Consider the following 15,710-nt stretch of genomic DNA (forward strand, 5'->3'; position numbering starts at 1 on the left):
CCTCCATACACAGCGCCACCCAGAGGTGGCAATATACAATACAGTGGTTTACCACACCGTGTTCGTTTATACGTGTTTGCTTTGTAATTCTGTTTGTTAAGTGTTACAGTAAACCGTTTAAAAGACAAAGCTACGTTTGGGAACGTTTTATTTCGACACGCGTCTACTCGATGTTAAAAGCCCCACAGCCCAGTGGCCTGCCTGTTTGGAAACTAAGAAGCGCCACTACACACCCTATTTTGAACAATGGTGTAACATTTGCAATTCTCCAGTCCTCTGGCACCACCCCCGTATCTAAGGGGGATTGGAATATTGTGGACAGTACTTTCGCAATTTCCTCCCTCAATGCACTCAGCATCCTAGGATGCATCCCATCTGCTCCTGGTGATTTATCTACTTTAAGGACAGCCAGCCTTCCCAATACCTTCTCTATCAATTTTTATCCTATCAAGTATCTCCACTACATCCTCCTTTACTATGTCTGTGGCAGCATCCTCTTCCTTGGTGAAAATAGATACAAAGTACTCGTTTAGTACCTCAGCCGTACCCTCTGCCTCCATGCACAAGTCTTCTTTTAGGTCCCTAATCGGCCCCACCCCTCCTCTTACTACCCTTTTACTATTTATATGCCTATAGAAGACTTTTGGATTACCTTTTATGTTGGCTGCCATTCTATTCTCACACCCTCTCTTTGCCCCTCTTATTTTCTTTTTCACATCTCCTCTGACCTTTCTATATATAGCCTGATTCTCAGGTATTTGCAACCTGACATCTGTCATGAGCGTTCTTTTTCTGCTTCATCATATTCTCTATCTCTTTCGTCATCCAGGGAGCCCCGACTTTAGTTGCCCTGCCTTTCCCCCTAGTGGGAATGTATCTGAACTATTTCCTCTTTATTAAAGACAGCCCATTGTTCCATTACAGTTTTGCCTGCCAATTTTTGATTCCAGTTTACCTGGGCCAGATCTGTTCTCTTCCCACTGAAATTGGCCTTCCCCCAGTTAAACATTTTTACTATAATGTCCCTGTCCTTTTCCATAGCTAACCTAAACCTTATGATACTAAGGTCACGGTTCCCTAAATGTTCACCTACTGACACTTGCTCCACCTCATTCCCCAGAACCAAATCCAGCAATGCCTCCTCTGTTGTTGGGCCAGTAACATACTGATCAAGAAAGTTCTCCTGAACACTTCAGAAATCCTTCCCCTTCTCTGCCCTTAACACTATTACTATCCCAGTCTATATTAGGATAGTTAATGTCCCCCATTATTACTACTCTATAGTTCATGCACCTTTCTGTAAATTTGCTCCTCCATATCTTTCCCACTATTTGGTGGTCTATAGAATACACCTAGCAGTGTTATAGCGCCACTATTATTTCTTAACTCTAGCCATATAGATTCTGTCCTTGACCCCTCCAGGACATCCTCCCTCTCCAGCACTAACATTCTGCTTGACCAATACTGCCACACCACCTCCTATCTTTCCTTCCCTATCTTTCCTGAACACTTTATAACCGGGAATATTTAATACCCAATCCTGACCTTTTTTGAGTCAGGTCTCAGTTATTGCCACATCATATTCCCATGCGGCTATTTGTGCCTGCAGCTCACTTACCTTGTTTACTACGCTTCATGCATTCACATACATACACTGTAAACCCATCTTAGACCATCCTGTATGCTCTCTTAGATTGACCCCACCTAATACCTTACTATTTCTTACTTTAGTGCTCTCTGCCTCTCCCAATACTTTGAGCGCTTTAATTCCCCTTTCTAATGTTACATCCTAGTGCCCATCCCCCTGCCAAATTAGTTTAAACCCTCCCCAACAGCACGAACAAACCTCCCCGGGAGGAGCAGCGGCGAGAGGATAAAGAGCGGCCTGAGAGCGGAGCTGAATTAAAGCAGCAGCAGCGGCGAGGCTCCGATTCAAAAACAACAAAGAGTGACGTCACAGGAGAGCAGGTAGTTGATTGGTTGGTGAGTATTACAGCTCTTTTTTGCTCCAAGTTAGGGAAGGGGGTTAAATTAAGAGCTGAGAAACTGTAACTTGCTCATAACTACTTAAATTAATAACTTAAACTAAATAAAATAAATAAACCTACAATATCGATTGAATAAAATCTTAAACTAATTAATTAATAAATAAATAAATAAGGTTAGAGATGGCAGGGCAAGTGGTGTGTCATAACTGCAGCATGTGGGAGTCTGTGGAGAGCATCACGATCCTGAGTCACCACATCTGCAGTAAGTGTCTGCAACTCGAGGAACTTCGGCTCATCATTGTTGAGCTGGAGTACGAGCTGCAGACATTGCGATGCATCAGAGAGGGGGAGTGTTACCTGGACACTTTGTTCCAGGAGGCAGTTACACCCTTTTGGTTAAGTCGTACTTTAGAGTTAGTCAGTGGTCAGTCAGGAAGGTATGGGGACCCAGAATGTAGTGATGGACGAACCTCAGCCCTGGACCTTGTCCAACAGGTACGAGGTACTTTCTACCTGTATGGATGAGGAAAAGGACTGCAGGGAGGTTGGGCAAACCGGCACTGTGGTACAGGGGGCCATCCAAGTGGGGGGAGAAGGAAGGAATGTGGTAATAGTAGGGGACAGTATAGTCGGTGGGATAGATACTGTTCTCTGCAGCCATGAGAGAGTCCCGAAGGCTGCGGTGCCAGGGTTAAGGGTATCTCCTCACGGCTCGAGAACTTGGAGTGGGAGGGGGAGGATCCAGTTGTCATGGTCCATGTAGTAACCAACGACATAGGTAGAACTAAGAATGAGGTTCTGCTGAGGGAGTTTGAGAAGCTAGGGTCTAAATTAATAAGCAGAACCACAAGGGTAACAATCTCTGGATCACTACCTGAGCCACGCGCAAATTGGCATAGGGTCAAGCAGGTCAGAGAGTTAATTGTGTGGCTCAAAGGGTGTTCTGGGAAAACGGGGTTTCAATTCATGGGGCACTGGCACCAGTACTGGGGAAGGAGGGAGCTGTTCTGTCGAGAAGGACTCCACTTAAACCGGGCTGGGATCAGCGTCCCGGCGAATCGAATAACTAGGGCTGCAGATAGGGCTTTAAACTAAAAAAGGGCAGGGGGTGGAGGGATCAGGTGAGGGGAAATTTAGAAATCTAAAGAGAAAGGTCAAGGCAATAGAGCAGTGTAGCGATTTGGGTAAAAATAAGCAGAGTGTGACAGGAAGGGACAGAGTTTAATGGTAGCAGTGCAGCAGAGAAAAAGGTCAAATCAGGGAATAATGTTAAAAAATTTAAATTAAAGGCCCTTTATCTGAATGCACGAAGCATTCGTAACAAGATAGATGAACTAGTGGCACAAATAAAGATAAATGGGCTTGATCTAATAGCCATTGCAGAGAGATGGTTGCAAGGTGGCTAAGGTTGGGAACTAAATATTCCAGGGTACTTGACGTTTCAAAAAGACAGGTAGAATGGAATAGGAGGGGGAGTAGCCCGGATTATAAGGGATGACATAAGGAAAGTAGCGAGAAAGGATCTCGGCTCAGAAGATCAGGAAGTAGAGTCAGTATGGATGGAGATAAGGTATAACAAGCGGCAGAAAACACTGGTAGTAGTAGTATAAAGGCCCCCTAACAGTAGCTATACCGTTGGACAGAATATTAATCAAGAAATAGTAGGAGCTTGCAACAAAAGTAATGCAATAACCTTGGGGGGACATTAATCTTCACATAGACTGGACAAATCAAATTGGCAAAAGTAGTCTGGAGGACGTGTTCATGGAATGCATTCGGGACAGTTTCCTAGAACAATGCGTCATGGAACCAACCAGGGAACAGGCTATTTTAGATCTTGTATTGTGTAATGAGACAGGGTTAATTAGCAATCTCATTGTAAAGGATCCTCTGGGGTAGTGATCATAATATGATAGAATTTTACATTAATTTTGAGAATGACTTGCCTAAGTCCAAAACTAGAGTCTTAAACTTAGATAAAGCCAATTACATAGGTATGAGGGGCGAGTTGGATAAGGTAGATTGGAAAAATAGATTAAAAGGTATGGCAGTAGATAAGCAGTAGCTAGCATTTAAAGAAATATTTCAAAATTCTCAACAAAAATACATTCCATTGAGAAACAAAAACGCCACAGGAAAAGTGATCCAACCGTGGCTAACTAAAGAAGTTGCAGATAGCATTAGATTGAAAGAAGAAGCTTATAATGTTGCAAAGAATAATAGTAAGCCTCAGGATTGGGAGAGTTTCAGAAACCAGCAAAGGTTGACCAAAAACTTGATAAAAAGGGAAAAAATAGAATGAGAGAAAACTAGCAAGAAATATAAAAGCAGATAATAAGAGTTTCTACAAGTATGTAAAAAGGAAAAGAGTAGCAAAAGTAAACGTTGGTCCCTTAGAGGCGGAGAAAAGAGAAATTATTATGGGGAATAAGGAAATGGCAGAGTGGTTAGCACTGTTGCCTCACAGCGCCAGGGACCCGGGTTCAAATCCGGCCTCGGGTGACTGTGTGTGGAGTTTGCACATTCTCCCCGTGTTTGCGTGGGTTTCCTCCGGGTGCTCCGGTTTCCTCCCACAGTCCAAAGATGTGCGGGATAGGTTGATTGGCCATGATAAAAATTGGCCCTTAGTGTTAGGGGGGGATTAAATACGTGGGGTTACGGGGATAGGGCTTGGGTGGGATGGCTGTCGGTGTAGGGACCGGGTGCTAGGGTTTGGATGATCAGCCATGATCTCGTTGAATGGCGGAGCAGGCTCGAAGGGCCGAATGGCCTACTCCTGCTCCTAGTTTCTATGTTTCTATGTTTCCGTCTTCACAGTAGAAGACAAAAAGCATACCAAAAATGGTGGGGAGCCAAGGGTCTAATGAGGGTGAGGAACTTAACGTAATTAATATAAGTAGAGAAAAAGTACTAGAGAAACTAATGGGACTAAAAGCCGACAAACCCCCTGGACCGGACAGCCTACATCCTAGGGTTCTAAAAGAGGTGGCTGAAGAGATAGTGGATGCATTGGTTTTGATCTTCCAAAATTCCCTAGATTCTGGAGAGGTCCCAGTGGATTGGAAGGTTGCAAATGCAACACAGCTATTCAAGAAAGGAGGGAGAGAAAAAACAGGGAACTACAGGCCAGTTAGCCTGACATCAGTCATCGGGAAAATACTGGAATCCATTGTTAAGGAAGTGGTATCAAGTCACTTAGAAAATCATAACATGATTAGGCAGAGTCAACCCTAGGATGACCTGCTGAGTTTCTCCAGCATTTTCTGTTTTTATTTCAGATTTCCAGCATCTGCAGTATTTTCTTTTTGTATTTGTTGCAGGCAGAGTCAACGTTGTTTTATGACAAATTTATTAGTGTTTTTTGAGGATGTAACTAGCAGGGTAGATAAAGGGGTACCAGTGGATGTAGTATATTTGGATTTCCAAAAGGCATTCGATAAGGTGCCACATAAAAGGTTATTACACAAGATTAGGGCTCATGGGGTTAGGGGTAATATAGTAGCATGGATAGAGGATTGGTTAATGGACAGAAAACAGAGTAGGGATAAACAGATCTTTTTCAGGTTGGCAGGCTGTAACTAGAGGGGTGCCGCAAGGATCAGTGTTGGGGCCTCAGCTATTTACAATCTATATTAATGACCTAGATTAAGGGACGAGTGTAATGTATCCAAGTTTGCTGATGATACAAAGCTAGGTGGGACAGTAAGCAGGAGAATACAAAGAATCTGCAAAGGGATATAGATAGACTAAGTTAGTGGGCAGTAAGGTGGCAGGTGGAGTATAGTGTAAGGAAATGTGAGGTTATTCACTTTGGTAAGAAGAATAGAAAAACAGAATATTTTTTAAATGGTGAGAAACTTTCAAATGTTGGTGTTCAGAGAGATTTGGGTGTCCTCGTGCAAGAAACACAGAAAGCTAGCATGCAGGTACAGCAAACAATAAGGAAAGCAAATGGCATGTTGGCCTTTATTGCAAGGGGGTTGGGGTATAAGAGTAAGGAAGTCTTGCTACAATTGTGCAGGGCCTTGGTGAGACCACACCTGGAGTACTGTGCACAGTTCTGGTCTCCTGATCTAAGGAAGGATATACTTGCCTTGGAGGCAGTGCAACAAAGGTTCACTAGATTTGATTCCTGGGATGAGAGGGCTGTCCTATGATGAGAGATTGTGTAGATTGGGCCTATACTCTCTGGAGTTTAGAAGAATGAGAGGTGATCTCATTGAAACATGTAAGATTCTGAGGGGGATTGACAGGGTAGATGCTGAGAGATTGTTTCCCCTGGCTGGAGAGTCTAGAACTAGGGGGCATAATCTCAGGGTAAGGGGTAGGCCATTTAAGTCTGAGATGAGGAGGAATTTCTTCACTCAGATGGTTGTGAATCTTTGGAATTCTCTGTCCCAGAGGGCTGTGAATGCTGAGTCTTTGAGTATATTCAAGGCTGAGATAGATAGATTTTTGGACTCATGGGGAATCAACGGATATGGAGATCGGGCAGGAAAGTGGTCGGTGATCAGCCATGATTTTATTGAATGGCGGAGCAGGCTCAAGGGGCTGTGTGGCCTACTCCTGCTCGTACTTCTTATGTTCTTAGGATATTGGTTCCAGCCCTGTTGAAGTGCAACCCGTCCGGCCTGTACAGGTCCCACCTCCCCCAGAACTGGTCCCAATGCCCCAGGAATCTAAAGCCCTCCCTCCTGCACCATCTCTCCAGCCACGCATTCACTGCACCATCCTCCTATTTCTATACTCACTCACGCGTAGCACCGGGAGTAATCCGGAGATTGCTACCTTTGAGATCCTGCTTTTTAAATCTCTTTCCTAGCTCATTGAAATCTGCCTGCAGGACCTAATCCCTCTTTCTACCTAGGTCGTTGGTACCGATATGGACTACGACCTCTGGCTGTTCACCCTCCCGCTTCAGAATATTCTGTAGCCGCTCGGTGACATCCTTGACCCTGGCACCAGGGAGGCAACATACCATCCTGGATTCACGTTGGATTCACATCTGCGGCCACAGAAACGGCTGGCTGCTCCCCTAACTATCGAATTCCCTACCATTATTGCTTTCACACTCTTCTTTCTCTCCCCCTGTACAGCTGAGCCACCCGTGGTGCCACAGACTTGGCTCTGGCTATACCCCGCAGAGGAACCATCGCCCTCACTAGTACTCAGAACCGAATACTGGTTGGAGGGCGAGATGCGCTCAGGGGACTCCTGCACTACCTGCCTGGTCCTCCTCTTCTGTCTGGTAGTACTGTATTTACTTACCAAAATATACAAGAATAACTCTGACCAAAATGAAAACACTGAAGATGATTCATGAGTTTGACTTACTAATGGTCCCACATTTCAAAGGAGTCTACCTCCTCTCTCTGTCCTGCTAACCCTCTTCCTGGGCACCACTTACAGCAGGCATTCGACAAGTTTCCACATTAGAGACGGTTAACAAAAATGAGAGCACATGGAATTGGAATAATAGGAATAATGGGTATGTACTTAAATTGGCAGGATGTGATTAGTGGTGTCCCCCAGGGATCTGGGACCTCAGCTTTTCACTGTATTTATAAATGACTTGGATGAAGGAATAGAGAGCCACATATCCAAGTTTGCTGACAACACTTAAGTTAGGTGGTACAGTAAATAGTGTAGATGGGAAGCAGAAAGTTGCAAAGGGACATTGATAGATTAAGTCAGCGAGCAAAACTGTGGGAGACGGAGTTCAACGTGGGAAAGTGTGAGGTCATCCACTTTGGACCCAAGAATGATAGATCAGAGTATTTTCTAAATGGCAAGAAGCTAGGAGCTGTCGATGAGTAGAGAGATTTAGGGTTCCAAGTACAGAAATCACTAAAGGCAGGTCCAAAATAATTGAAAAGGCTAATGTAATGTTGGCCTTCATTTCAAGAGGGCTGAAATACAAAGGGGTGGAAGTTATGTTATAGCTGTACAGAGCTCTGGTTAGACCCCATCTGGGGTACTGCATCCGTTCGTGGCACCACACCTCAGGAAGGATATATTGGCCTGGGAGGGGATGCAGAGTAGATTCATCAGAAGGGGTTACATTATGAAGACAGATTGCATAGACTAGGCTTGTATTCCCATGAATATAGAAGATTAAGGGGTGATCTAATTGAGGTGTTTCAGATGATCAAAGGAATGGAGAAAGAAACTATTTCCTCTGGTGGGGAGTCCAGAACAAGGGGGTATAACCTCAAAGGGGCAATGTCAGAATGCAGTTCTTCACACAAAGGGCAGTGGAAATCTGGAAAACTCTCCTATTCCTATGTTCCACTGACTTGCCACACTAGCACCCAATATCAAACACTGGGCAGCCTGGGAGGATTGATGAACATTTTTTTTTGGGGGGGGGGGGGGGGGGCGGGGCGCGCAGGGGAAGAGAGATGAGGAGGGTGATGAAGACAAAGGCCTAGAACTAAAGGTGAGGGATGAAAGGGAAAAATTAACAGGAAGATTTCAGAAAAATCTAAAGCAATGACGAAGAAAGTATCAGTAAGATAAACTGTGAAACAGTGAACAAAAGGTGCATTATATAGGTCACAGCTTGTAAATTTTATTTTTCTAATTTATTTTCTTTGATGTTATGTAGAGACTCACAATGGCATTTCTCCAGAAGACTTAAGATATTAAAGATTTGATTTAGTTCTTACTTTCTCATTTTAGGTATTTCATTTGATTTGAAACATCTGTCTGTTCTGATCCATCTACTTTCAGAAATCACCCAAATACAGGGGGGAAAAACATTAACTTCCCAGGCCATTCAATGACCCATCCCCTCTGGATTTTTCCTGCCTAACAGTTGGCAAAGCAGTTATCACGTGGCAGCAGGTTTAATGCAACAGAAATGTGCGTAGACCCAGTAACTCAGAACTGATCTCATATTATAAAAATAACTGATTAGTATTACTTCCTGCTTCAACCAAGTTAAGTGGTTTCAGCTGACTAATGCTATGCAAGTGCATTATTGTTCTATACGTCCTGTACAGAGATTGACTTGGCTTCGATCTGGTCCTGCTACCAGATCAGCAATAAAACAAAATTAACCTCATCAGTACTGATGAAGGGTCCACACCTTTAATGTCAACTTGTCTGTTTTATCTATAGATGTTGAATGGCCTAAGTGTTTCAGCATCTGCAGTGCTATTATTTTAAGAACATAAGAAATAGGAGGAGTAGGCCATTCGGCCCCTCAAGCCTGCTCCGCCATTCAATAAGATCATGGCTAATCTGATCTTGGCCTCAACTCCACTTTCCTGCCCGCTCCCCATAACGCTTGATTCCCCAGTTTTTCAAAAATCTGTCCATCTCCGCCGTGAATATATTCACTGACTCAGCCTCCACAGCTCTTTGGGGTAGAGAATTTCAAAGATTCACCACCCTCTGAGTGAAGACATTTCTCATCTCGGTCCTAAATGACCGACCCCTTATTCTGAGACTGTGACCCCTGGTTCTAGACTCCCCAGCCAGGAGAAACATCCTCCCTGCAGCTACCCTCTCAAGCCCTCTAAGAATTTTGGATGTTTCAATAACACCTCTCATTCTTCTAAACTCTAGAGAATATAGGCCTAGTCTACTCAATCTCTCCTCATAGGACAATCCCCCCATCCCAGGAATCAGTCTAGTGAACCTTCGTTGCACTCCCTCGAGGGCAAGTATATCCTTCCTTAGGTAAGGAGACCAAAACTGTACACAATACTCCAGGTGAGGTCTCACCAGGCCCTATATAATTGCAGTAAGATGTCTTTACTCTTATACTCAAATCTCTTGTAATAAAGGCCAACATACCATTTGCTTTCCTAATTGCTTGCTTTACCTGCATGTTAACCAAGTGATTTGTGTACAAGGACACCCAGGTCCCTCTGAACACCAACATTTCCCAATCACTCACCATCTAAAAAATACACTGCTTTTCTATTTTTCCGACCAAAGTGGATAACTTCACCTTTCTCCACATTATATTACATTTGCCATGTTCTGGCCCACTCACTTAACCTGTCTATATCCCCTTGAAGCCTCCTTGCATCCTCCTCACAACTTACATTCCCACCCAGCTTTGTATCATCAGCAAACAGATATATTACATTTGGTCCCCTCATCCAAATCATTGATGTAGATTGTGAATAGCTGAGGCCCAAGCACTGATCCTTGCGGTACCCCACTAGTTACAGCCTGCCAACTTGAAAATGACCCATTTATTCCTACTCTCTGTTTTCTGTCCATTAACCAATCCTCAGTCCATGCTAGTATATTACCCCCAGTCCCATGAGCCCTAATTTTGTTTAATAACCTCTTGTGTGGCACCTTATCGAATGCCTTCTGAAAATCCAAATACACCACATCCACTGGTTTCTCCTCATCTATTCTGCTAGTTACAACCTCAACAAACTCAGATTTGTCAAACACTATTTCCCTTTCATAAATCCATGTTGATTCTGCCCAATCCTATTTATTTTATTTTTTTACATGCCCTGTTACCACCTCCTCAATAATAGATTCTAGCACAATACATATTATGTTTTGATGGCACACTGCTTGCCTGATTAGGTAACTTTCCTCCGCAGTCAAGAAGTACTCCAGTAAGTGTCGTAGAAATTTGAGGTTATTTATTGGGAAGACCAAATCTAGGTTATCCAAAGGAGGTCTAATTTTAAACAGAACAAAAAGTCACCACGAGTCGTGTCCCATTTCCAACTCTTTCTCAGTTCCAGATTACCATGTGCACTTACAGTGCATTCACACTACAAATTTATACTCCAGAAAGTTACCATCAGTGCAAAGCCAAAACCACTTGACACCAACGTTAAACTTATGGAGAGCAAATTCAATATCAGGGCTCAAACTAACTCCAAAGGGAAGTGATGTCTAACTCCCTCCCCCAGGTCAAACTCTGGATTCAGGCTGCACTATAACCCTGCACCAATGCTATAGTTATAGTGTGAACTTAGTTTAATTTGTGGCTTTAGGGTTATTGCTCGACAGAAAACAAATGCCCAAATTGATTCTCACTAATTAGAATGTGTCCACCATGTTGTTTCTTCCAAATTTATCCAGATCAACCTGTAAGCAGAAAGTATTTAAACCAGGGCAACCTCAAGACCATTGAAATATATAATAAGGGCTAGGGATGAACTGAGGTTGCAACCTGTATCTATGCCATGTATGTTCTCACTCCATTTAACAGTGCATTCAATCTACAAGTTTAGAGTTGGTGGGTGCAGTGGCTTTGGCTTCACATTCATTGTTGGTAAATTTGTAAAATGTAAATTAGGTGTGAAAGTCCAAATAAACTCCAAAGCAGAGCGAAAAATACTCCCTCTTCCATTTACTCAGTTTTGCTCCAGTGTCAGGTCGGATCCCAGTCCAGATTGCAGCAACATTTACACTATAACTGCAGTGCAGCAGCACTGACCTGACAGCTGCAATGTGAATGCATCTCAAGTCACTACCTCAGCCTCCTGCACTTTCTTGTTCCATTAGCGTTTTTGTTGCATGACCTAATTCCATTTGCAATTGTTACTTGTAATTTGTCCGTCAGTCAGTCACAGTCTTTAAAAATAAAGGATGGGAAATTAAATGGATCTCAAAGGAATGAATGCATAGGCAACTAAAATAAAAAGTGAAAATATTGGAAGCACACACAAAAAGTGCAAATGAAAATTCAGGTGAAAGAAAGCAAAAGAGCAAGATAATAGTTTTTTCTTTTTTGCTGCAGGGTGCGTTGGGGGGAGGGAGAGAGGAAAACAACCGAGTGGTGCGGTAGGTTCAAAACCTGCCCTCACACTTGGATTAAAGCCGCCACTTTTTGTTGGCTGGAAGGGCCGCTGTGCAAAATGAATCACAACAGCCTCAACCCAGTTCTTAACAGGATTCGGCCAACAGCACAATAATAGGAACTAATTGATAAAAATCAGTCAGAAGCTGCAGGATGGACCTCTTGGGCAATTTTTAAGTTTATGCAGAGATAATTTAAGTGTAAAAGCTCCCACCCGTACTATATACACACACACAAGATTTACCAGCCGGGACCATAGTTCTACAAATGCATGTGTAATGATATCAGCAAATAGAGATGGTATTTGCCGGTTCGATTATGATGCCTTAATAGCATGTTTGCAGGTATTGATTACTTATGCCTGACCAGCAGAGGTGATGTGAGAGACAAGCAGTTTGGGTTTAGTTTCAGTTTCGTTCTAGATGCATCACTAGCATAATGGTGTCTCCTGAATGCTGTATAAAGAGTTGAACAGACTTTAGATTAAAAGACATTCTCTTTCATAAATGTCTCGTCATTGAACCCACAAAGAAATCAATACATGGTGTCAGAAGTGGCTGAAAGAGATGAAGAGAAAAACTCTGAAGTTAAATCAGCTCTCCACAGATTAGCAAGCCAAAAGAGAACATCGTTACTTACCATTAGAGAATAGCTAACGAAGTGAAAAATGGAAGGTTTACTCCCACCGGCGACGCTTCAGTTGACAGGTAATGTGGCTGAAAATTGGAGGAGGTTCAAACAACGTGTGGGGTTGTATTTATCAGCAATCGGAGTGGACGAGAAAAGTAATGAAAGGAAATCGTCACTGTTCTTACATGTCGTGGGTGATGAAGCGCTGGAGGTGTATAATAACTTCACATTCGCTGCTAATGGAGACAAAATGAAGCTAGATAAAATAATGGAACAGTTTGAGGCCTACTGCATACCTAAACGTAACGTGACGTTTGAGAGGCACAGATTTTTCACATGTGTTCAGAAAACGGGTGAGACTATTGATCAATATGTGACTGAACTGAGAAACAGAAGCAAATCATGTGAATTTGGGGGACTGACAGACTCGCTGATAAAAGACAGACTGGTGTGTGGTATTCCAGATAATGGTCTAAGAGAAAGACTGCTAAGAGAGCAAGATCTAGACCTGGGAAAAGCCATAGCACTGTGTAGGGCTACAGAGACTGTGAAGTTGCAGGCAAAGGAGCTGTTCAGTGACAATAGCTGCAACGTGGATGCAGTGAGTAAGAACGGACACAAACCGTTTAACAAAAAGAGCGCCAATGTGAAAAAAGAGGCGTGACCAGCGAACGAAAATGAAAGGGACAATCGAAAGACATGTAGTCGATGCGGTACACAGCATCCACCAAGAAAGTGTCCAGCATATGGTAAAACATGCAATAGTTGCAACAAGAACAACCATTATGCCCGTTGCTGTAAGAACCAAGCGCAACAAAGCAAGGTCCATACAGTAGATGAAAGCGGGATAGAGGAGTTCAATGTAGATGTTGTGTCTGAAAACAAAAAAGAGACTGGATGTTGACACTAAAAGTGAATGACATACACATTCCATTTAAATTGGATACTGGAGCACAAGTTAATGTGATATCAGAGACTGATTTTAAGAAAATTAGACCCAGACCAAAGATACATGGAATCAAAGTGAAAGTGACAGGATACTCAGGTACTGAAATACCAGTGAAAGGAAGATGCATTGTCAAAGTGACACACAAGGACAGAGAGCACACGCTAGCATTAATCGTGGTGCCAAAGGATGTGCAAGCCATACTCGGTTTAAAAGCCTGTGAGAGACTGAACCTGGTAAAGAGAGTCCTCGTTGTGGAAAGCGTAAGAGAGACAGTCTATGATGAACTGAATGTTGCGTACACACCGGGTAAGCTGATGTATACAGCAGACACGTTGTCCAGAGCTGTTGACCCAGGAGAGCCCGCAAACACAGTGAAAAGACTGAAGTACAAGGCAAAAGACAGTGGAACTGACTTCTACCAGAGCATGCTTGTATACCGCACAACGCCGCTCGAGTGTGGTATGTCACCAGCCCAACTCCTTATGGGACGTCGGCTAAGGTCAAACCTACCCATCCCGGAGAACCTCCTGAAAACAAAAGAGGGGGAGAAAGTGAGGAAGTTCAAAGAATAACAGAAAGAAAAGCAAAAGTACTACTATGACAGAGGAACACAAAACCTACCTGAACTCCACACTGGTGACCAAGTAAGGTTGAAAGACAAAACAAACACATGGACTCCAAAGGGAACTGTCCTGAGTGAAGTTCAACCAAGATCATACACCATTCAGACAGATGAGGGTGCTGTTCTGAGAAGAAATCGTCGAGATCTTCTCATGGGACCAGCCACAGCAGGTCAAGAGACTGATACTGTTGAACAACCTGATCACACAGCTGAGAACCAATCATCTGAGGCAACAACTCAGATTCAAGGACAATCAATCAGAAAATCCTCAAGACACGTGAAGCCTCCTGAGAGACTCATTGAGCAAATTTAAGGACTATTGTTATAGAAGGAAGTAATGTATTCTTATTCTTTCTTCAAGTTCTAGTGTATTGACATATTTCATGTGAACACACAAAGCAAGGTTAAAAAACCTTGATCATGATAATGATAATGTAAGTTCATTAAGTGTTACAGTTAAAATGCAGATTAATACAAAGAAAACATGTTGTTAGTTAAAAGTAAAATACTTTTGTTTTAAGGAAAGGAGATGTAATGATATCAGCAAATAGAGATGGTATTTGCCTGTTCGATTATGATGCCTTAATAGCATGTTTGCAGGTATTGATTACTTATGCCTGACCAGCAGAGGTCATGTGAGAGACAAGCAGTTTGGGTTTAGTTTCAGTTTCGTTCTAGATGCATCACAGCATGGTGTGTCCTGTAAAGGCTGTTAAAAAGAGTTGAACAGACTTTAGATTAAAAGACATTCTCTTTCATAAATGTCTCATCATTGAACCCACAAAGAAATCAATACAACATGAACTAAACTCCTACCTGACTGGGAGTGTCAGACGTGCGGCAGGCAGTGTTCAATCAGGAACTGCCTGACTGCAAATCAATATTGCAGCTGCCGAACCAAGGTTTGCAGCTACACCATAACTGCAGCCTTCACTGATCTTGAAACATGCAAGATTCTGAGGGGTTTGACAGGGTAGATGTGAGAGGTTGTATCCCCTGGCTGGAGAGTCTAGAACTGGGGGGGGGGGGGGGGGGGGGCGGAGGGCATAGTCTCAGGATAAGTGGTCGGCCATTTAAGACTGAGATGAGGAGGATTTTCTTCACTCAGAGGGTTGTGAGTCTTTGGCATTCTCTAACTCAAAGGGCTGTGGATGCTCAGTCATTGAATATATTCCAGGCCGAGATAGATTTTTGGACTCTGGTGGAATCAAGGGATATGGGGATCGGGCAGGAAAGTGGAGTTGAGGTCGAAGATCAGCCATGATCTTACCGAGTGGCAGAGCAGGCTCGAGGGGCTGTATGGTTCACTCCTGTTCCCATTTCTTACTTAATGTTCTTATCTTTCACCTCCTTACAAATACCCCTCATTTCAGGTACTCCACAAACAACTAGGACACGACAGATTCAGCAACAAGACACAAATCAACAAGTAGCTCCAATGGAAATCCCACGGTTCAGCATCTGATGCTAATTGGGAATTATTTCATGCCAAGCCATGAAAGTTCAGTAGCTGCCCACTAACAAAGCAGTTCACACAGCGTCAGACAGGCAACGGCCATGTTGCCACTGCTCTCATTTCAGTTGTTGGACCCTGCAGCATTTATATTGGCATGAGCTCCACATTTAGTCGATTTGCAATACATGAAGCCACCCAACACAGTAGGTCTTGTTTGCTCAAAGTGAACTATTATTTACAGTCACACAATTATCATATTTTATTTTTGGCTCTCT

At 43.2% G+C, this 15,710-nt stretch overlaps 1 protein-coding gene across 4 annotated transcripts in view; it reads right to left on the reverse strand.

Annotated features, from left to right (window-relative positions):
- Positions 1-15,710, reverse strand: part of prkd3 (protein kinase D3) — a 477,301-nt gene that overhangs the window by 401,378 nt on the left and 60,213 nt on the right. The gene's annotated exons all lie outside the window — the stretch shown is intronic.

The sequence above is a fragment of the Somniosus microcephalus genome, chromosome 3 (genome assembly GCF_052327205.1).
Source record: "Somniosus microcephalus isolate GS21.2 chromosome 3, FLI_Smic_1.0, whole genome shotgun sequence".
Lineage (NCBI taxonomy): Eukaryota > Metazoa > Chordata > Chondrichthyes > Squaliformes > Somniosidae > Somniosus > Somniosus microcephalus.